At 37.9% G+C, this 20,785-nt stretch overlaps 1 pseudogene; it reads right to left on the bottom strand.

The window, feature by feature from the left end:
• Positions 1-6,139: 6,139 nt before the first annotated feature.
• LOC150091343 (dnaJ protein homolog 1 pseudogene) lies at positions 6,140-7,467 on the bottom strand (annotated as a pseudogene).
• Between the last annotated feature and the right edge of the window lie 13,318 nt (positions 7,468-20,785).

A 20,785-nucleotide genomic window follows, 5' to 3' on the forward strand; every position in this document is an offset into this window, starting at 1 on the left:
AGACAACATGAGCTACTCTTGCAGACCGTCTGCACTGCTCAGAAAACTTCATATCTGCCTGCACAATTATCCCCAGGTCTTTTTCATTCTCTACCACTGTCAGTGTAGTACCACAGAGTTGATATGTTATTCTGAGGTTACTGCTTCCCATACGCAGTACTTTACATATCTCAATGTTAAACTTCATTTTCCACCTCTCAGCCCATCTGCTCAACTTTTCTAGTTACTGTTGCAGCAGCGTACTGTCATTAACAACCATGCCAACCTTAGTATCGTCTGCAAACTTGGACATTAAGCTTGATATACCATCATCAATATCATTATTAAATACAGAAAACAAGAATGGACCCAACACTGAACCTCCTGTTGAATTCTGAAGAGCAGTGTCCCTTGATAACCACTCTGTCTTTTCCCACTCAACCATCCCTTTGTTTTGGCGCATTGGTGTAATTATATAAGGATAAGGTTAATATAGACTTCTTACCCACCACGTCATAGATAGACATAGTTGCCTCAGATTGCAGATACTTGTATTATTATTATTAGCCAAATGGTACACTAGACAAAAAAAAAAAAAAAAAATTCTGAGTTACCCAGAGAGAGAGAGAGAGAAGAATGATGATATCCCACTCAGGACCCTGGGTGTGCTAAACCCATACTCACCAGATGTGAGCTCCTATATTCGCCATCTGTTGGGCTAGCAGTTATTCTTCCAACAAGTTGCGAAATTGCTGCAAGTATAATATACTCTTAAACTAGGTTGGCCATTAACCGATCTCCAGATCTAGTTATAACTGGTAGATAGCAATCAGAGATAGATACATATAGCTAATTTATAGTTATGGGTATATGGAATGGTGCTAGATAGAGGTTCATAATGTACCATTCAAGGTTCGCTACTGGTTATATGCTTTTATGTGTATATTATTTCATTGTATTTATTTATGATTACTGTATTATTATTATTATTTTTTTATGTTTGGTTTTATCTCGCATACCTGGCCACCCATTCTCATATAACAGGTTACTTCTGTATTAACTAGATGCGTATAATTAGATTAATTCAAATATCTTCATACGTGTATTGATATGTTACAGATAGGTGTAATGTTCAATCGTTATTTCGGTGGCAGTAGTCTATTATTATTATTAGCATATGGTGTAAGGAAACCTGCGGCTTATGCTGCACCAGCTAAAAAAAAAAAAAAAATTCTGAATTACCCTGAGAAAGAGAGAGAGAAGAAGAAGAAGAATCAAAAGGGAATCACCAAGAAAGAGAAGAACGATGATATACAGCTCAGGACCCTGGGTGTGCCAAGCCCATACTCACTAGATGTGAGCCCCTGGGGTTAATACATCTATCACTTTCTTTTATGCCCACTTTGTCTGTTACAATTGGGTTTAGTTTCTATAATTGAATCGGTCATATCAAAAACATCGTAAGCCACATTTTTTTTTTCTTTTTTTACGAAAATCAGGTTACTGCAGTTTTAGAGTCTGAAAGCTATTACCAAAGCTGTTCAAAACCAGAATAATTCCCATAAAGTGTATGAAACAGGCACTTTAATTCTAGCGTCACTCCTAAAGCAACCCGAGTCATTGTAGGCAGTCTGTTGGAGGTAGAACCGTTGTGCCAGTGCCATAGGCATTTAGAATAATTAACCTTTGCATTTAATGTAGAAATATCACAAAGCACCAGTATGCGCAACATGCGAAAGAACCTTACAAAGTGTACACTACAGGAGTGGCGGCCACGTTGACAGCCAGCCTTGGAGAAAATAGCTTTACTAGGTTTCAACGGAAGGCTAATCCGCCTACCACCTTTCCCCAGCCTCTCAAAAGCCACTGATCTCGAACATTGACCGGATAATACATCTGCGTTGGTGGCAGGAATGCAAAGGACGAGCGCAGGAGGAAAGTCATGTAGTCTGATGAGTCCTGTTGCCCATTTCGGTCCATTGTAAGAGTACATGTGTAGAGGAAATCGCACAAGGCAAGAACTATCCTGGTGTGTTCAGACAGTATATGCTGCAGGAACAGATGTAATGATATTATGCATGCTTTCTTGGTCCTCTAATTCCACTGAAAGGCATTGTGAATGCCAGAGAAAATCTGTGCGTCGTTGTAGCTCTGGCATATTGAGCAATGTTGCATGTTACCTAGTAGACAAAGTCCATACACGGCACCAGACGTTTGAGGTGTGAATTCTAGCATCTGCTCTGTCCATCCTAATCCTTGGATCTCAATCCCACTGGGTATCTTTGAGACAAACTGAAAGCCGTATTTGTCAGCACAGTCGTCTACCCCATTACTCCAGGAACTGAGCACAATTTGTTACGTGCGTGGGGTCCAGTATTCTTCGTGTCACTCTACAGTAACCTTACTCTATGCTACGTCGTGTCAGACCAGTAAGTCAGGCAAACGGCAGTTCAATACGCTATTTACTCATAGTTCCAATAAAGTGGCTAGGCAATGTATGAAATCTGGACTTCAACTTAGGAATATATATTCAGAATTGAAGTTTAGTTTTCTTATCGTAAAAATAAGAATCGAAACTGAAAAAGATAACATTGTAGATTAACAAAAAAAAAAAAAAAAAAAAATGGAATTCTTGTTGACTAATGGTTGCACAGCGCATTGACTTTTAATCTCTTGCGCAGCATGTTTTATAAGTTTTCCTGACATGCTGAGTGACTATATATATATCGCGAAAGCGCGTTTACAGTCATATTTCTTACTGGTTACTGACTCGCCTACCAATAGATCCAAAAAAAAAAAAAAAAAAATAAGAAAAAACTCCTACGGGGTAAGCATGTGTAGATGAGTCAGCGTTTAATCCCGCCTCCTGTTGAATTCTGAATATGCCATTTCGATTACGTGTACTCTTCGCCTACATCATTTTTCGGTGTCATTTACAGCACAAGCGGATTTTAATTTTCTTCTTATCTAGGGTGGTTACCCGGGTTATCACAACCTGGAAGTTGAGTCATCAAGAGCTCATAGGTTAACTATTAATCCATTTAAACTTTTAACATTTCTGTTACACTAACTAGTTTAGGTTAGTTACACTGTAAACTAGTAAATATTGTAGGTCAGTGTAGTTTCCCGTTTGTGCAGGTTTTAAAAATGTGTGAAGTTCAAATATTGGTAAGCGTAAAGGGAGAGTCTCGTCTCACGCATCGCTATTATGCATCACACATGGAAGAATGAAGGCTGTAACAGTGCCTGGAATTATCTATATGAAGAAAAGAGCGAGAGCTCAGCGGTCACCAAAAAAATTTCTACAATAATACATACACCAAACTAATCTGTACAAAATAATTTAGCACGTCCAACTCGACTGCCTTAGAAGTTAAAATTACTTTGATAAATTCTAAGGATTTCCAGCACTGTTACCGCACGGATACTAATGATTTGTTTGGCTTTGATATGCTTATTGGTGGCAGCCGATTATATGTACTGAGGAATTGCAATGTGCAGAAAAAGATTCGCTGACAATTACCACATTTTCGTTCAGATGTACAATTCGTTTTAACCGATGCAAAAGAAATTTAACCAAATTCCCACCTGTTTCCTTCCATGCAACCTTGTAAAGTAAAAAAAATAATAATAATAATAATAAAAAAAAAAATTATGAACAAGGTGTAGAAGTGAAAGATCCCAAAATTCATTTCAAAATTAACTTTTTTTTTAAAATACAGTTTTGAATACAACGATACATTCAGTGAATAACAGATTTATCTTATTAGAAAGCTTTTTTATATAATATATTAAATTTATCAACAATGGATACCAAATTAATGTACTCAGTGCGTTTATTACCTGAATTTTAAAAATTTTTCTGTGATTAATAGACGTGAAAAATAAACAAATTATCTTATTACCAATTAATCGCTAATTGGTTAACAAATTATTATAAAAGGCGACTGTACTTTGGATAAAAATCCCAGATGATTCATCTAAAGCGAAAAAGTGTAATTTGCATTTCCTCTAAAGTGAACATCAAAAGTGAGTAGTGAACAAAGTAGATCGAATTCCTATTTTTGATGAATCGAGTGAATGATCCATCCGTAGTGAAAAGAGTAACACATGTAAACATGTATTTTCATTACATTCTGGGCATTTAGTGAACAGTGAGAAAATTTCGTTTTCAAACTATGGTTGTAGCTGTCAGATTTCTGTTTAATAAAATGGCATTTAATTGGAAGGATGAGCATATGCATATATTTTGGAAGCCTACAAAACTGAGTGCCTGTGGAACAATAAATATCAGGATCTTCCACGGCAAGTTCTGTTAACAGTTTTATTGATGCTCTCAATTGCTCTTGCTGTTTGATCCACGACCTGATCCACCAACGACTGCGTCGACCACAGAGAAGTAAGATATGTTACTACTCTGTGGTGTCGACGTTCCCCCCTATTCGTGATTTAGTACATTCTTCTGTAAGGGCTACATTTCTTGAATTGATGCCAACACTCACTATTTCAGTCTCCAACATTTTGGAAACAGATGAAATGAAACTGCAGTGTTAAAAATATTGAATCGTGTAAATTGTGTCAGCTTTCAACTTTCTGTTTCACTGTGGATGAATCATGCGAAATTTACAAGTGCAAAATGTAAATTCGCCTTAACTGTTTTCACTTCACACGCAATTTACGGACATAATATAATATGGATGGATGGATTTATTTATTCTATTATTATTGAATTCTTTTATTTAATTGCACATGTGTCCCAACGTACTACTCATTCCACGTTTTGTGATACTTTGTAATCAACAGTGTGAAAAATGAAACACATATTTCGGGTTCTGTGATTTAATAAATTAAATAGAGAATACAATAAATTACAACGAATATTTCATATTAGGGTTACCGGAGAGAACTAGTCCATTCATCCATTTGTATTATGTTCATAAATACGTGAGTTCTTCAGTCGGTTTGCTGGACAAAAAGATCGGACTTTTGAGAATAAAACCTTACTATCCTCCTTTTGAGGCCGACTAATTCAGCCACGGTATGAAAGGAGGATTTTGAAATAATGATGCTCGAAAAAAACTGGAATTGTACCTTTTATTTAAAAATATATAATAGGCTTCAATAGCTATAGCATGAACTGCTTAACCTGACTTAATTTCAAAAGATAATGTATTTGCAACTAATGAAATAGAACCTAGGACCGAAGTAGGCATGGGTTCTGCTAAATTACGGACCTCAGACAATTAATTTGTCTAGCCTTGATTTAATCTTAATTTGTCTAGTCATAAATTTGGCCCTATTTTTTACTACATATATTAGTTAAATATGTTCCATGCCACCTTATACGTTAAAATTTTAACTTAAAGTATTAATAATTACTTACGAAATCTTTACTAGGAATAAAGTGGTATTAGTAATATTATCCTCGTTCCCAATGATAAAACTAGTGCGATACTACTGAAATGTGAGTAAATTTTCAGTGGTTTCAACATCTGTGGCCTGTGTTTATACTTGGTGTTATATTATCATTATTTGTTAAGGTAAATTTCAATGAAATCGTTTTATTTGACATAAAACCCAACATAATCCCACGATAGATTTTGTTATTTTCCAATTTTTTCTTTAAATTAGCAATTCTAAAATGATGTGATTTCAGATACATAACAGCATAACTTGTGCAGTTTTTACTCAATTAAATATTCCTTAAAAACTGTTTTAAGGCTGGTTAGTTCTAAAAATTTCTTAAAAATAAACTTGGGTAATCTCATTTAAAGGGGAGGTAACCCACAAACAGTTCAAGGAAATGAGTGATCAAACGAAATGAGCGATCATTTCGCTTTGAGCACTGTATTAATGCTATGGAAGACAAGGCTCAGATGATAAAAGTCCTCAGTTTTAGTAAAATTTCGATGAACAAAAAAAAAAAAAAAAAAAAATAGTACTTTAACTCAAATAAGAACATTTTTATTTCAAAATAATATGTAATTTTTATCTATATATACTATTTATACTATATACAGTGACCTTAAAAATAAACAATAAAATTTCCTTACAGAAAATAAATCATTATAAGAGTACGACTAATGTTGGCAAAGAAATAAAGCTCTCATTCCACATGAGCCATTGCAAAATTCCTCAGAATAGATTTATCGGGGCGTCATTGAAGGAAAAAAAAAAAATTTTTTTTCTTTTCGCATTTTATCTTTTTAAGGTAAACAGTCCCAAAGAATGTCTTTTGTTGTTTCTGAGAGAGTGTCTGGAAAAGTTATATCGAACTTCACTATGAGATCTCCTCTCTTTGATGGTTCCTTAGGAAAAGGTAGTCCCAGACCTTGTACGCGATACATAGTATTAGGTTTCACAATGTTATTTATTCTTAATATCTTCTTCTCACCTGTAAGTGTTGGAATCTGGAACTGTGTTCCACATAGTGCCTCTTTAAGCGTTAGTTTACCTGTGAATTTGATATCGACACCGTCCCTTTTGAAGACAGGATGCGGCTTATCCTTGATCACAAATAAAATGTCCGCTGGAATGGTATTCGGTTTTTGATCGCCTTCTTTCTGAAAAGTAATCTTTGTTCCGGCTTTCCATCCAGGTTTAATAGCAATATCTAGAATTTTCTCCTCTCTTCGTATACTTTTTCCATCTGGATTCAACACTTGCTTACCAATTTTCATTTTCTTAACACAGCCAACGAGGATCTCTTCTAATGAGACGTACACATCATGTTCAATTGGAGGATCCTGTTTCCGTTTTCCCCTTGAAATATTTTGGGTGCCAGGATTAAAAAACCAAGAATGAAGAGGATTTGTCCATCCAGCAGAGTGAAAAAGAAAAGGTTCACTGTTAATATCCATTTCGTTTTCCATAAAAAATGCATTTGACGCTTGATTACAGAGATCATCTCCTGTCTGAAAAAAAAATTTAAATGGATTATCTGTTCCGAAAAACTGCGCAAAAGTAGCTCTTGGATCTCCGTGAAAAGCATAACTAAATTGCGTTTTTTCATTTTGATCTCTTCCCGGAACACCACCTTTTAAACCCTCTTCTCCATACTGATCGTATATTTCTCTCTTCTTCTTATCACTAAGAACTTCATAGGCTTCTGCAATTTCTTTAAATCTGTCTTCAGCATCCTTTGACTTGTTTTTATCCGGATGGAATTTCAAAGCAAGATTTCTATAAGCTTTTTTAATTTCCTCCTCTGTAGCACCTCGGGTTAACCCCAGCGCTTTGTAATAATCTTTACCCATCACTCCTTCTTTTAATCTTCTGCCATTGAAACAGATAACGGTGACAGCGAAACTGCAATACCACTCTGTTGCAAGAACGAATAATGTAGCTCTGAATATTGGCAACCGTCAAATTAATAAAGGGAAACCACTTGTCACTGTACAATTATAATAAAAATTAACTTATTGAAAGAAATCACTTAGCAACATTAGGATTTTGCACACTTTCCAGCTGAGCCGATACTAGCAAACGATAGAGGTGCTATCCTATATATAACTGAAGCTTTGTTTTCACTGCTCTTGAATCGCTAGCGCAGGGTTTATTTTGAAATATTTGGCAAGAAGAGAACGCTGACGTCATCATGCGTCTTCTAGTTCCCTGTGACTAGCGATTGGAAGAAATAGTGCGAAATTTTCGCGAAACGTGATACGTCTGCACCTCGTGTGACATAAATATTATAATACTAATACTAGCAAAGGAGTTAACGTTGACAAGTCGCTTTTTCCATAAGTAATATCATAATAGATTTCAAAGTTAATTTTTGAGGGTGATGACTCACTTCCAGAGAGTTCGAGTTTTATAATTTTCTAATTTGTAAGAAAATCAGGAATCTGACTCTACCATATAATTTTTAAACGCTAGGTTGATTCAGATATAATTGATTTATTTCTATTGTTTTTATGTATATACGATTTTATTATTAAATATATTTGACCTCCTCCTCCCCACCAGAGATAACCTTTTGATATTAATATTCAATGGTAAATCCCATTTTCCTCTACAGTGATTGCAATATCACACATTAGTTTTCATTTATTGAAAACCACGCGCAACAGATTCGAAATAGCATCAACAACTGTGAATTTCGGAACTGTGTCTGATAAGGAACGTAAATAACCTGTGCGTCATTCTTGGAGACTAGACTGGTGTAGAATAAACACGCAAGCCTAAAGCGCTCGGAAGCCACAAAATATTAAAAATTTCAAAAACACAGAAAACTGGAGCGTTCTCGTCGTTCTTTAAGACTAGGTCATCGAATCATGTAACCCCAAGATTGTGTGTGTGTGTGTGTGTGGAGAGAGGTCAAGGTGTTAGTGCAGTATTGCTGTGCTCTGGCAGAATACAAGTGCTATATAATCGGGCATATTTAGGAGGACAAGGTGACCTTATCTAATTTGCTATGTTTGCAGGGGCAAAGTTATAACTGAAGGGCTATAACTCCCCATGATTAAAATGTGAATTTTGATTTTTTTTTTTTTTTTTTTTACTGCTACATGATTAAAGCTCAATGATTCTCCATTAAGCTTAATCATCGTGGGAATGGTCCGCTCCTTGACCTTTAATGGGCTCAAGTTCCAATTATGATTCTATTTGTTAAATTCATTTACTTATATTCAGGACGTGCAGTATTATTGAGAACCCCCGGGTGCGATGTTGATTTTAGGGACCCCTTTTCTTTTGTTATGGCTATGTTATAACCATTTTCGAACCGTTTCTTCCCCTATGTGTCAGGACGAGGGTGCGTTGCATGCGGTGTACCCCCTTTCACGGACTTATATCCTATATCTATTCTTCGTCAGGAGAGGTTACCTGTAATTCTCAAGAGCTCACTGGGGCCCCCAGAAATACCCAGTGATTTTGTTTGTGGGGGTTTGTACGTTTTGCAATACACTAGTTTCTACAAGCGTCAAACACGTGGCAGTACAATTATGTAATACAAAACAATATTCTTGATAGGGAATCCCGGCTCGACGAATGTGCGTGGTCAGTCGTGAGAGTGAAAATATGTACACGCGTTTGGGTAGAGCGCGGTTCAAGCTCGCGTGACTGCGAAATAAGGTTAACGATTGTATTCATTATTAAAATTATTAATAGTAAATTCCTCTAACCTAGTGGTCATGCCAGAGTACAAACAAGAACGTGTAATGCCGCCCTCCTCTCGTGAATGCTCCTATCCCATTTCATGGTTAAACTACTTCATTTATTTAAAACAAACGTTAAAAACTAATTTTTTTTAATATGCGAATATTATTTATCCAGTATAAAACGTTTAGGCATGCGTCCTTTTTAGCTTAGTTTCCAAAAATGGAAAGCAGACTTAACAAGTTTATAATGTCAGTGTGTGATCTAATGTGGGTTGAGTCGGAGAGGTGACTGCCTCAAGTGGAATTCTTGAAATGTCGTGGGGGTGACATTTAGTTATTTCGCAAAGTTGTTTATATGAATATTGAAAATAAATACCAACAAAGAATTATGTATTTGTGGAGGTGATAACTACTGATGATTTAAAAATAAGTTAAAGAATATTAGGCTAAACCGGGGCAGAAAATCGCATCGGTGAACTGCATTCTCGCTGTGAACCAAATCACACTTCTTGCCAGTGAAGTGTTTCTGCATTTTTTATTATTATTTTTTAAAATTTAAATAGGGAAGAATAGTCGGGAAATATTCACTATTTACACGTTAAAAGAGAAAGAGAGAGAGAGCTGTTAAAGCCTTAAATGGCAACTGACTGATTGGAAAGTGAAAGCTAATGTGACTTAGCCCAATAAGCGCACACGCAAAAGTTGGACGACTCCGCTAAGATTTTGCCAAATCTCAGTGTGCATCATACTATCCAAAATATAAAATGTAATGATGTATTGCATCACAGAATTTCAAAGAGAGGTTAGTTATTATTACCCCCAGAGGCTCAACATTTTGTGAGCCTCAGAATCCAGGGCTTGGCACACCCTGGATTCTGAGCTGGATATCAATATTATTCTTTTTTTGCGATTCCCTTCTACTTATTTCTCTCTCTCTCTCTCCCTCTCTCAGGGTAATTCAGAATTTTTTTTTTTTTTTTTTTTTTGTGTGTGTATCTAGTGCAGCATAAGCCTCAGGCTTCCTTGCACCATATGGCTAATAATAGTAATTACTGATGAACGTAATTGAATGATTAATGATCGACTATGGAAATCGAAAAAAAAAAAAGAAAAGACAGTGGAGGGATTAGAACTGATGTTATCAAAACTAAAGTTTAAGTCCAGTGCAATGAAATGCATTGTGCAATGTAATGAAATACAATGTACAATGTTTTATGGCCCCCCTCTCACACACAGCCCAATTTTTGATTATAAGTTTATATTCAATTATCGAATGGAAGGTCATGCATAAATAGGAGTGCATTGGTTGCACCACAAAAGGGGCCCCCAATCGAGGGAGCCATCAAAGTCTCAACATAAATAAACAAAGTCCCTTGCATCCTGGCCTCCACATACCTTTGCACGCCCCTGATTGAAAGTCTACAATCAGTTATGCCCATCACTAGTATTATTTACTATTATACTTCAAGCAGTATATAATGTTCAGTAGTTAATTTAACCTTTCAAGTCTATTCCTAGGGGTAAGCCTTGTCATTTACATAATTTTCTCTTTTTTTATTTTTCAAAAGAAGCTGAACATGTGAACAAAAAAATATTCAACATCTGTGGTTGAATTTGATTAGATGCACGAAGTAAAAAATGGAAACATTTATTCACCATGCCAAATTATGCTACTTGTTGCTGAACTGTTTATGATACCCTTTGTGCACAATAGTGAGGGGGCTGAATTCTTCAACTTGGTGACAGACACAAATATTCAATTATATAATTTAATAATTAAAAATTATATAGGCATAGATTTGCTAGTAGAGGCAACCTGCCAATTTGTCAGAAACCAATAAGCTGAAAAACAGCTGTCCTGGCAGTGTTTCATATTTTTAAATGCATAGCAGACTCACCTACTGGGTAATACTATGTGATTTAAAAAGATATTAGGCTGAACTGGACACCTGTTTTTTCTCTTAAGTGCAATTAGCATTAGTAGAGGCATTTGATACAAGAAAGCAAGCTTATGCAGCATCAGCCAAAAAAAAAAATAAAGTAAAATAAATAAATAAATAAAAAATAACCACTTCCACTTCGCCCCTCAGTTCGTTCGAAATACCTGTCCAGCTGAGCCTTAAACTTATTTAGGCTATCAACTTCCATGACAAGGGATGGAAGTCTGTTCCACCTACCAACCACCCGCAGGCTAAAGGCAAATTTCAGCACATCTATCCTAACATCTGTCTTTCCTCAATTTGAATTTATGCCCTCTCAGGTGATTATTCTGAGCAAGAGGAAGAATTCCATCAGCATTGAGCATGCTCAAACCATTCAAGGCTTTATACACCTCTATCAGATCACCTCGCTGGTGCCTAGTCTCCAGACACTGTAATTCGCAAAACTTAAGCCTTTCTTCATCAGAGCACCCCTTTGTTCCATTCACTAATCTTGTTGCCCTTCTCTGTACTCGTTCCAGCAGCTCTACATCCTTCTTGAAATGAGGCCTGTATACAGTACTCTAGGTGTGGCCTGACCATTGCCTTATACAAGGGAATGATCACCTCTTTATCCCTGCTAGAAAAATTCCTATATATCATTGACAATACACCATGAGCTACTCTTGCAGACCATCTGCACTGCTCAGAGAACTTCATATCTGCCTGCACAACCCCCCCCCCAGGTCCCTTTCATTCTCTACCACTGTCAGTGTAGTACCACAGATTTGATACATTGCTCTGGGGTTGCTGTTTCCCATATGTAGTACTTTACATTTGTCAATGTTAAACTTCATTTGCCACCTCTCAGCCCATCTGCTCAACTTTTTCCAGATCCTGTTGCAGCAGCATAGTGTCAGTAGTGTCCTTGACAACCCTGCCAACCTTCATATCGTCTGCAAACTTGAACATTAAGCTTGATATACCATCATCAATATCATTTATAAATACAGAAAACAATAAAGGACCCAATACAGAACCCTGAGGGACTCCACTAATAACATTAGTCCACGATGAGCAGTGTCCATTGATTACCACTCTCTGTCTTCTCCCCCTCAACCACCCCTTTATCCATAGCAGCAATTTGCCTCCAATGCCACACTGCTCCAATTTGTGCAGCAGTCTTCCATGTGCAACAGTATCAAAAGCCTTTCTAAGATCCAAGTATATAATATCAAAGTAATTCCCTGCATCCAGTTCTTTTGTGACTGCATCATAGTATCCAATCAAATTGGTCAGGCAAGACTTCCCCTTAACAAAACCATGCTGTGTCCGAGCAGTAACTGAAGTCTTGTCTAGATGATCCTGCAGTGCTTCTTTAACCAGTGCCTCCATTAATTTTCCGGGAACAGAAGTTAAACTCACAGGTCTGTAATTACTTGTGTCAGCCTTTGATCCTCCCTTGTGAATTGCACATCTCCAGTCCATGGGTACCTCCCCTGAGTCCAAGGAAGCTCTCATAATTATGGCTAAGAGTTTGCTTACTTCCTTTGCTGCCTCTTTTAATATAACTGGACAGATCCCATCCACCCCAGGTGCCTTTCTTGTGTTTGTCTTCAACAGTTTCTCCTCCACTTTACTCTCAATTATTATAAGATTCTCTAGCTTACTGTCAGAGTTGAATACACCTCTGGCATTCCACTCGCTGAATAACTCCTCATGTGTGAATGTCGATGCAAAATATTCATTTAATTTCTTAGCTACCTGAGCAGGATCATCAACAATTGAGCCATCGATATCAAGTGGACCAATCTGATTCATCCCCTTCCTTGATACAAGTTGATCTGTAACTTGGTTAAAGATCAACTTGTATCTATCATAGGCTTCTGTGTCACGTGATAATTTGTATGTATCCCATGCATTTTTCTTCTCTGCCATATGCCTCATTAGTTCATCTGACATCCATTTAGGCCTAAACCTTGAACAATATTTCTTAGTTGGTATGTAAAGCCTAGTAGCTTCCAAGATAAGTTCTTTGAATGCTTCCCATTTTGAATTTGCTGTTGGTAACATCATCAGTTGATCCCACTGTTTAGAATTTAAATACTGTCTTAGTCCATCATAGTCGCGTTTACGAAAGCAATACCCCTTCCCTTTACCCCTAATGGTAGTTACCTCTTTGAGTAACTCCCAGGAAAGAACATTCCATGTCAACTCAGTGCAGTAATGCACTCAAAATCCATGTTTGTAAAAATTATATAATTCAGGCAACAAAACACATTCACTCACCACAAAGGGCCAGTACTCCTCACTGTTGCAACCTAGACAAACGGGTGTGTCCAACCCACAGCCATGTAGGCAGTTCTTGAAAAAAAATATTTTTTTTTTAGTAACACATTTGATTTTTCTGTATTGGTTTCTTATGATGTTTTATTTTTTATGTATCTTCTGCACTATAACATTATTATTACTACCATGTAATAAGAATGGTTATAGGGTTTTGCAATAATTGTGTTGGAATTTTGTACTTAATTATTAAGTATAAGTCACCTTAATTATTAATGTGAAAGTGATTCTTGCACTGCTTCTATTGGAATGAGCAGCAGCCTGGAAAACAAGATGCAGGGTATATCAGGGACTGCTGGGAGTCATTGCAGTACAAGTAAACACATGGGTTGTGTTAGGGTAGCTAGGAATAGCATCAGGTGCATGTATACTTGCCACCAATGTTAGAAGTTTGGTAAATAAATTTGATGAATTTGATGAATTTGAGGTAATGCCCAGAACATTAAAGGCAGATATTGTTGGGATATCAGAGACGTGGTGTCACACAGATATAAGGAATGCAGAACTGGAATTTGAGGAGTACAATGTATACAAGAAGGATAGACAAGATAAGAAGTAAGGTGGGGTTATACTATTAGTTAAGAAACATATAAAATCCAAGGAAGTGAAGCCAGTCAACATCGCTGGAGAGTGCAGTGTCGAGTCAGTTTGGTTTGACATAAGCATTGGGAGATCAAAATTGAGAGTAGGAGTGTGTTATAGGCCTAATGACTCTGATGAGTATAATAAGGAACTGTACAGGGAAATGGAGTGGGCCAGTAAATCAGAGAGCCTTATAATGGGGGATTTTAATTTCCCAGACATTACTGGAATTTGTGGGTTGGTCAGTCACACACTAGCAAGGCTTTTGTGGATTTATTGGGTGATTGTTTTCTACATCAGCATGTTCGGGAGGCAACTAGAGGAAGTAATACTCTTGATCTGATTATCAGTAGTGATTCTTCACGCATTAAGAATCTGCAGATAAAGGAACCACTAGGTGGCAGTGATCACAGTGTGCTGAAGTGAGATTTACTCAGAGGTAGAGGAAAGGGTTTTTGCTTTTGTAAAGGTGACTATGGTGGTCTGAGACAGTATTTAAATTCTATATGGTGGGATCAACTGATGAAGTTACCAACAGCAAATTCAAAATGGGAAGCATTCAAAGAATTTATCTTGGAAGCTACTAGGCTCTACATACCAACTAAGAAATATGTTCAAGGTTTAGGCCTAAATGGATGTCAGATGAACTAATGAGACATGTGGCAGAGAAGAAAAATGCATGGGATACATATAAATTAATGGGTGACATTGAAGCCTATGATAGATATAAGCTGGTTTGTAACCAAGTCACAAAGGAGATTAGGCAGGCAAAGGCAGATTATGAGAAATCCTTTGCAAAGGATGCAAAGAAAAAACAGAGTTCTTTACCTATGTAAACTCTAGAAGAAAAGGGATGAATCGGATTGGTCCACTGGACATTGATGGTTCAACTGTTGATGATCCTGCTCAGGTGGCTAACAAACTGAGTATTTTGCATCTGCATTCATTCATGAGTTATTCAGGGAGGGGAATGCCAGAGGTGAGTTAAACTCTGCCAGTGAGCTGGATGATTTTGTAATAACTGAGAGGAAAGTGGAGGAGAAATTGTTGAAGATAAACATAAAAAAGGCACCTGGGGGTGGACGGGATCTATCCAGTTATATTAAAGGAGGCAGCAAAGGAAGTAAGCAAACTCCTAGCCATAATTATGAGAGCATTTTGGACTCAGGGGAGGTACCCATGGACTGGAGATGTGCAAATGTGACCCCAATTCACAAAGGAGGATCAAAGGGCAACACAAGTAATTATAGACTTGTTAGTTTAACATCTGTTCCAGGAAAATTAATGGCGGCACTGGTTAAAAAAGCACTGTAGGATCACCTAGACAAGATTTCAGTTATAGCTCGGACACAGCATGGTTTTGTTAAGGGAAAGTCTTATCTGACCAATTTGATTGGATACTATGATATGGTTACAAAGGAACTGGATGCAGGGAATTACTTTTATATCTTATATTTGGATCTTACAAAGGCTTTTGATACTGTTGCACATGGAAGACTGCTGCACAAATTGGAACAGTGTGGCATTGGAGGCAAATTGCTGCTATGGACAAAGGGATGATTGAGTGGGAGAAGGCAGAGTGGTAATCAATGGACACTGCTCATCGTGGACTAATGTTATTAGTGGAGTCCCTCAGGGTTCATTATTGGGCCCATTGTTGTTTTCTGTATTTATAAATGATATTGATGATGGTATATCAAGCTTAATGTCCAAGTTTGCAGACGATACAATGGTTGGCAGGGTTGTTAAGGACACTAATGACATTACACTGCTGCAGCAGGATCTAGAAAAGTTGAGATGGGCTGAGAGGTGGCAAATGAAGTTTAACATTGACAAATGTAAAGTACTACTTATGGGAAACAGCAACCCCAGAGTGACATATCAACTCTGTGGTACTAAACTGACAGTGGTAAAGAACGAAAAGGACCTGGGGGTAAGTGTGCAGGCAGATATGAAATTTTCTGAGCAGTGCAGACGGTCTGCTAGAGTAGCTCATAGTGTCTTGTCAATGATATACAGGAATTTTTCTAGTAGGGATAAGAAGGTGATTATCCCCTTATATAAGGCAATGGTCAGGCCACACCTTCAGTACTGTATACAGGTCTGGAGACCTCATTTTAAGAAGGATGTAGAGCTGTTGGAATGGCTCTACATCCTTAAAGAGAAGGGCAACAAGATTAGTGAATGGAACAAAGGGTTGCTCTTATGAAGAAAGGCTTAAATTTTGCAAATTACAGTGTCTGGAGACCAGGCACCTGCGAGGTGATCTGATTGAGATGAATAAAGCCTTGAATGGTTTGAGCATGCTCAGTGCTGATTGAATTCTTCCTCTTGCCCAGAATAATCATTTGAGAGGGCATAAATTCAATTGAGGAAAGACAGATGTAGGACAGACGTGCGGAAATTTTTCTTTAGCCAGCGGGTGGTTGGGTGGTGGAACAGACTTCCATCCTTTGTTGTGGAAGTTGATAGGCTAAATAAATTTAAGGCTGAGGTGGGCAGGTACTTGGAACGAACGGAGGGGTGAAATGGAAGTGGTTTTTTTTTTTTTTTTTGGCTGATGCTGCATAAGCTTGCTCTCTTGCATCATATGCCTCTACTAATGCTAATGCTATAAAAAAAATTTAAATTCTGAGCAGTTTTTGAGCAAATGTTTAAATGCTAAGTATGAAAAGTTAGACTAAATATAAACACTTATCAACAAAAATTAAATCATATTTTGGAAAAATGCAGAATTAGCAGTAAGGAACTGTTGCAGTTCATCACCAACGTTTTATCTGTTTTGGTCTCTATCCAGAAAATGTCGGATGCCTCTTGCCTAGGGCATCAGCATCTTGGGCACCATAAATTCTGAACAAACATAAGAGAAAATTACCTAATCTGAGTAAAAATAAAAAAAATGAATTATGAAGGGAGAAGTGGCCAAGACCAAGGGTAGTCCAGGGCTCACATCTGGTGAGTATGGGCTTAGCAAACCCAGGGTCCTGAGCTGGATATCATCTTTCTTCTCTTTCTTGCTTTCTTGGTGATTCCCTTCTACTCTCTCTCTCTCTCTCTCTCTCTCTCTCTCTCTCTCTCTCTCTCTCTCTCTCTCTCTCTCTCTCTCTCTCTCTCTCTCTCTCTCTCTCTCTCTCTCAGGGTAATGCGGGAATTTTTTTTTGGCTGGTGCAGCATAAGCCTCAGGCTTCCTTGCACCATATGGCTAATAATAATAATAATAATAATAATAACAGTCCCAGATAGGGGATAAAGGGACTAGTCTCCCCCTGCCTTGTGATCAAAATAATGATTTTAGTATTAGTACCAGCCATATAGTGCAAGGAAGCCATAGGCTTTTGCTAAACTGGCCAAAAAAAAAAAGTAGATAAGAAAAATAGGAATTATGCACTTCCTTCCTCATGTAGGTAACTAATTGACCTCTGAATTTATTTAGACTGTCAGCCCAAACTCCAGGGCTCACATCTGGTGAGTATGGGCTTAGCAAACCCAGGGTCCTGAGCTGGATATCATCTTTCTTCTCTTTCTTGCTTTCTTGGTGATTCCCTTCTACTTCTCTCTCTCTCTCTCAGGGTAATGCGGGAATTTTTTTTTGGCTGGTGCAGCATAAGCCTCAGGCTTCCTTGCACCATATGGCTAATAATAATAATAATAATAATAATAACAGTCCCAGATAGGGGATAAAGGGACTAGTCTCCCCCTGCCTTGTGATCAAAATAATGATTTTAGTATTAGTACCAGCCATATAGTGCAAGGAAGCCATAGGCTTTTGCTAAACTGGCCAAAAAAAAAAGTAGATAAGAAAAATAGGAATTATGCACTTCCTTCCTCATGTAGGTAACTAATTGACCTCTGAATTTATTTAGACTGTCAGCCCAAACTACCTGCAAAGGCAACTTGTACCAGTAATCAACAAGCTGGCTAAAAGAAAACTTCCTGCAAACTAGTCTAAACCTCTTTCCCTGTAATTTGAATATACAGCCCTTAGTATTATAACAGTGAAAATTCTGCCTTTGTTCATTTTACTAATGCCTCTCAGACCCTTATAAACCTCAATCAGGTGTCCCTCTGAGGTGCCTGGTTGCCAAGCTCTGTAGTCCACATAACTGGAGTCTTTCCTTTTATGGTTGCCTTTTTTGCCAATCTCACTATGCAAGTTGCCAGTCTTTCAACCCTTTCAAGAAGCTGAATGCCTTTATACAGATTAGGTCTCTATACTTGGACACAGTATTCCAAATGTGGTCTTACAATTGCCTAATACAAAGGGTACTAGGAAAGTTTTGCAATATGACGCAACAATGAATCACAGGAAGCTGCTTGTTGCTGCATGTTGAGACATGTTCATACATGCATAGTAGCCGCCGCGCCAAGTCGATGGGCTCAGTTATTCATTAGTAGTGAGAGTGTAAAGTGCTTGCGATGGCATCGTGGTCACGAAATGAGATAAGGACAGTTCTGCGGTATAATTTTGTGCGTGGTTTAACCATAGACCAGTGCTTAGAAGAAATGACTCTTGCACTAGATGATGATTGTCCACATCGTACAACAATATTCAGGTGGTATAGAGAATTCCAAAGGGGAAATTTCACTCTGGAGGATTCGGAGAGGCCGGGAAGGCCACGAACGTCAGTTACGGAGGAAAACGTTACTGCTGTGAGGAAAATGCTTGACGAAAACAGGCGAGTGACCTACCAACAGATAGAGCATATTTTGGGCCTAAATGCACCAGCAATTCGTTCGATTCTGCAAGATCATTTGCACATGAAGAAATTTTGTTCTCTCTGGGTGCCGCATCAACTGACTGAAGAGCAGATGACACGACGTGTGACTTGGTGCCGGGAGATGTTAAAAAAGTTTGATAAGGGACAATCTCGGTATGTGAACAACATCGTGACAGGTGACCAGACTTGGCTGTACTATTACGATCTGCCGACCAAGGCTCAAAACAAAGTTTGGGTCTTTGATGATGACGACACACCCGTAATTGTCAGAAAATCCCGATCTGTAAAGAAGAAAATGATAGCTGTATTTTTCAAATCGAGTGGAATTGTGGAACGTGTCGTTTTGGACATGCAGAAGACAGTCACAGCTAAGTGGTATACTGAACAATGCCTACCTAAAGTCATTGGATCTATGAAGAACCTCGGCAAAAGTCAAGAATGGACACCTGGTACCTCCATCACGATAATGCTCCAGCTCACCGCGCCAAAGCCTGCACCGAATATTTGACCCGACAGGACTGAAACTTCGAGCACCCTCCCTACAGTCCAGACCTTGCTCCCTGCGACTTTGCACTGTTCCCGCATATGAAAATGAAGCTAAAAGGGAGGCAGTTTTCCAGTGATGAGGACCTTCTACGGGCTTGGGACAACGAGTGTGCTTTACTCCCTAGTGAAACTTGGCAGAACTGGTTTAAAGATTGGTTTCGGAGGATGGAGAGGTGTATTGAATGTAGAGGAAATTACTTTGAAAAAATTAAATAAACAAAGCTGTTATTGCAAAACTTTCCTAGTACCCTTTGTACAGTGGGACTATGACCTACCCATTTCTACAGAATAATGTTTGATAAATCATCAATAGGACACTATGGTTTTTTCTGGCACCTTTTCTTTGAACACTTTCAAGAAGCTCAATGTCTTTTCAGATTAGGTCTCCATACTTCAACATAGTATTCTAAATGATATCTTATAATTGAAATGGATTATGAAATTTTGTCTTACAACTGAAAAGGATTATGACCTCCTTATTGCTACAGGATATTGTTTGATAAATCATCAGTAGGACATCATGGCTTTCCTGGCTGCCTGTTTATAATGCTCAGAAAACTTCATATGTGCTTTATTCCTCTACTGTTTTTAATTTGCCCCCACCAAGTGTATAAGTTATTTTGGGCTATTCCCCAAGTGTAAAACCTTGCATTTTGCTCCATTCAAACATTGCTTCCACTTTTCTCCCCATTCTTGAAACCTGTTAAATTCATCCTGAAGGAGTGCTGCTTGGCACTGATCATTAATGACTCTCCCAATCTTTACACTGTCTGCAAATTTTGACATTACGCCCTTTTTCCCATCATCAATGTTGTTTATTTAAATCAGAAACAACAGTAGTCCAAAAAATTGATCCTTGGGGGGGGACCCCACTTCTGACATCATACCAATCTGAAGAATACCTTAATCACAATCCATTGCCTACTGCCCTGCAATCCATCTTAGAACCTTGCCAGTAATACCAACATGTCCTGGCCTATACAGTAACATGATAACATCACATGAGGAACCGAGTAAAATGCCTTCCTAAAATCCAAATAAACTATGTAGAAATTGTTCTCTACATCCAGCTCCCGAGTAACTGTGTCAGAATAGCTTAAGAGATTAAACATGATTTTCCCTTAACAAAAAAATCCATGTTGTATGTCCTTCAGAATGCAATTTCTATCTAAATGTCCTAGACAGCGCACTCTTAATCACTGCCTCTTAAGATTTTCCCTATCACTGATATCAGACTAACCAGTTTATACGTTGGCACCTCTCCAACCCAAAGAATCTCTCCTGAGACAAAACATGCCCTAACAATTAATCTCCCTGGTTCAATACACTCTTTGGTTGCCTCCCTCAAAATTACTGGGTATATGCCATAACTCCAGAAGCCTTACTTGTGTTTAGGCTCAAACAATTTTCTAATATACAACCATCTGTAATTTTTAAATCAATAATTTCATATAGCTCAGCCTCACTTGCTTGGCTTCTCCTTAGCATAACTTGTCTTTTTTTAAGATGATGCAAAGTACCTATTCAATCATTTTTTTTCTCTTACTCTGGAACACTGTTTTATCTCCCCCCCACCTTTAGAAAATTTACAACT

The sequence above is a fragment of the Mastigoproctus giganteus genome, chromosome 1, assembly GCF_048544385.1.
Source record: "Mastigoproctus giganteus isolate SK-2022 chromosome 1, ASM4854438v1, whole genome shotgun sequence".
Taxonomy (NCBI): domain Eukaryota; kingdom Metazoa; phylum Arthropoda; class Arachnida; order Uropygi; family Thelyphonidae; genus Mastigoproctus; species Mastigoproctus giganteus.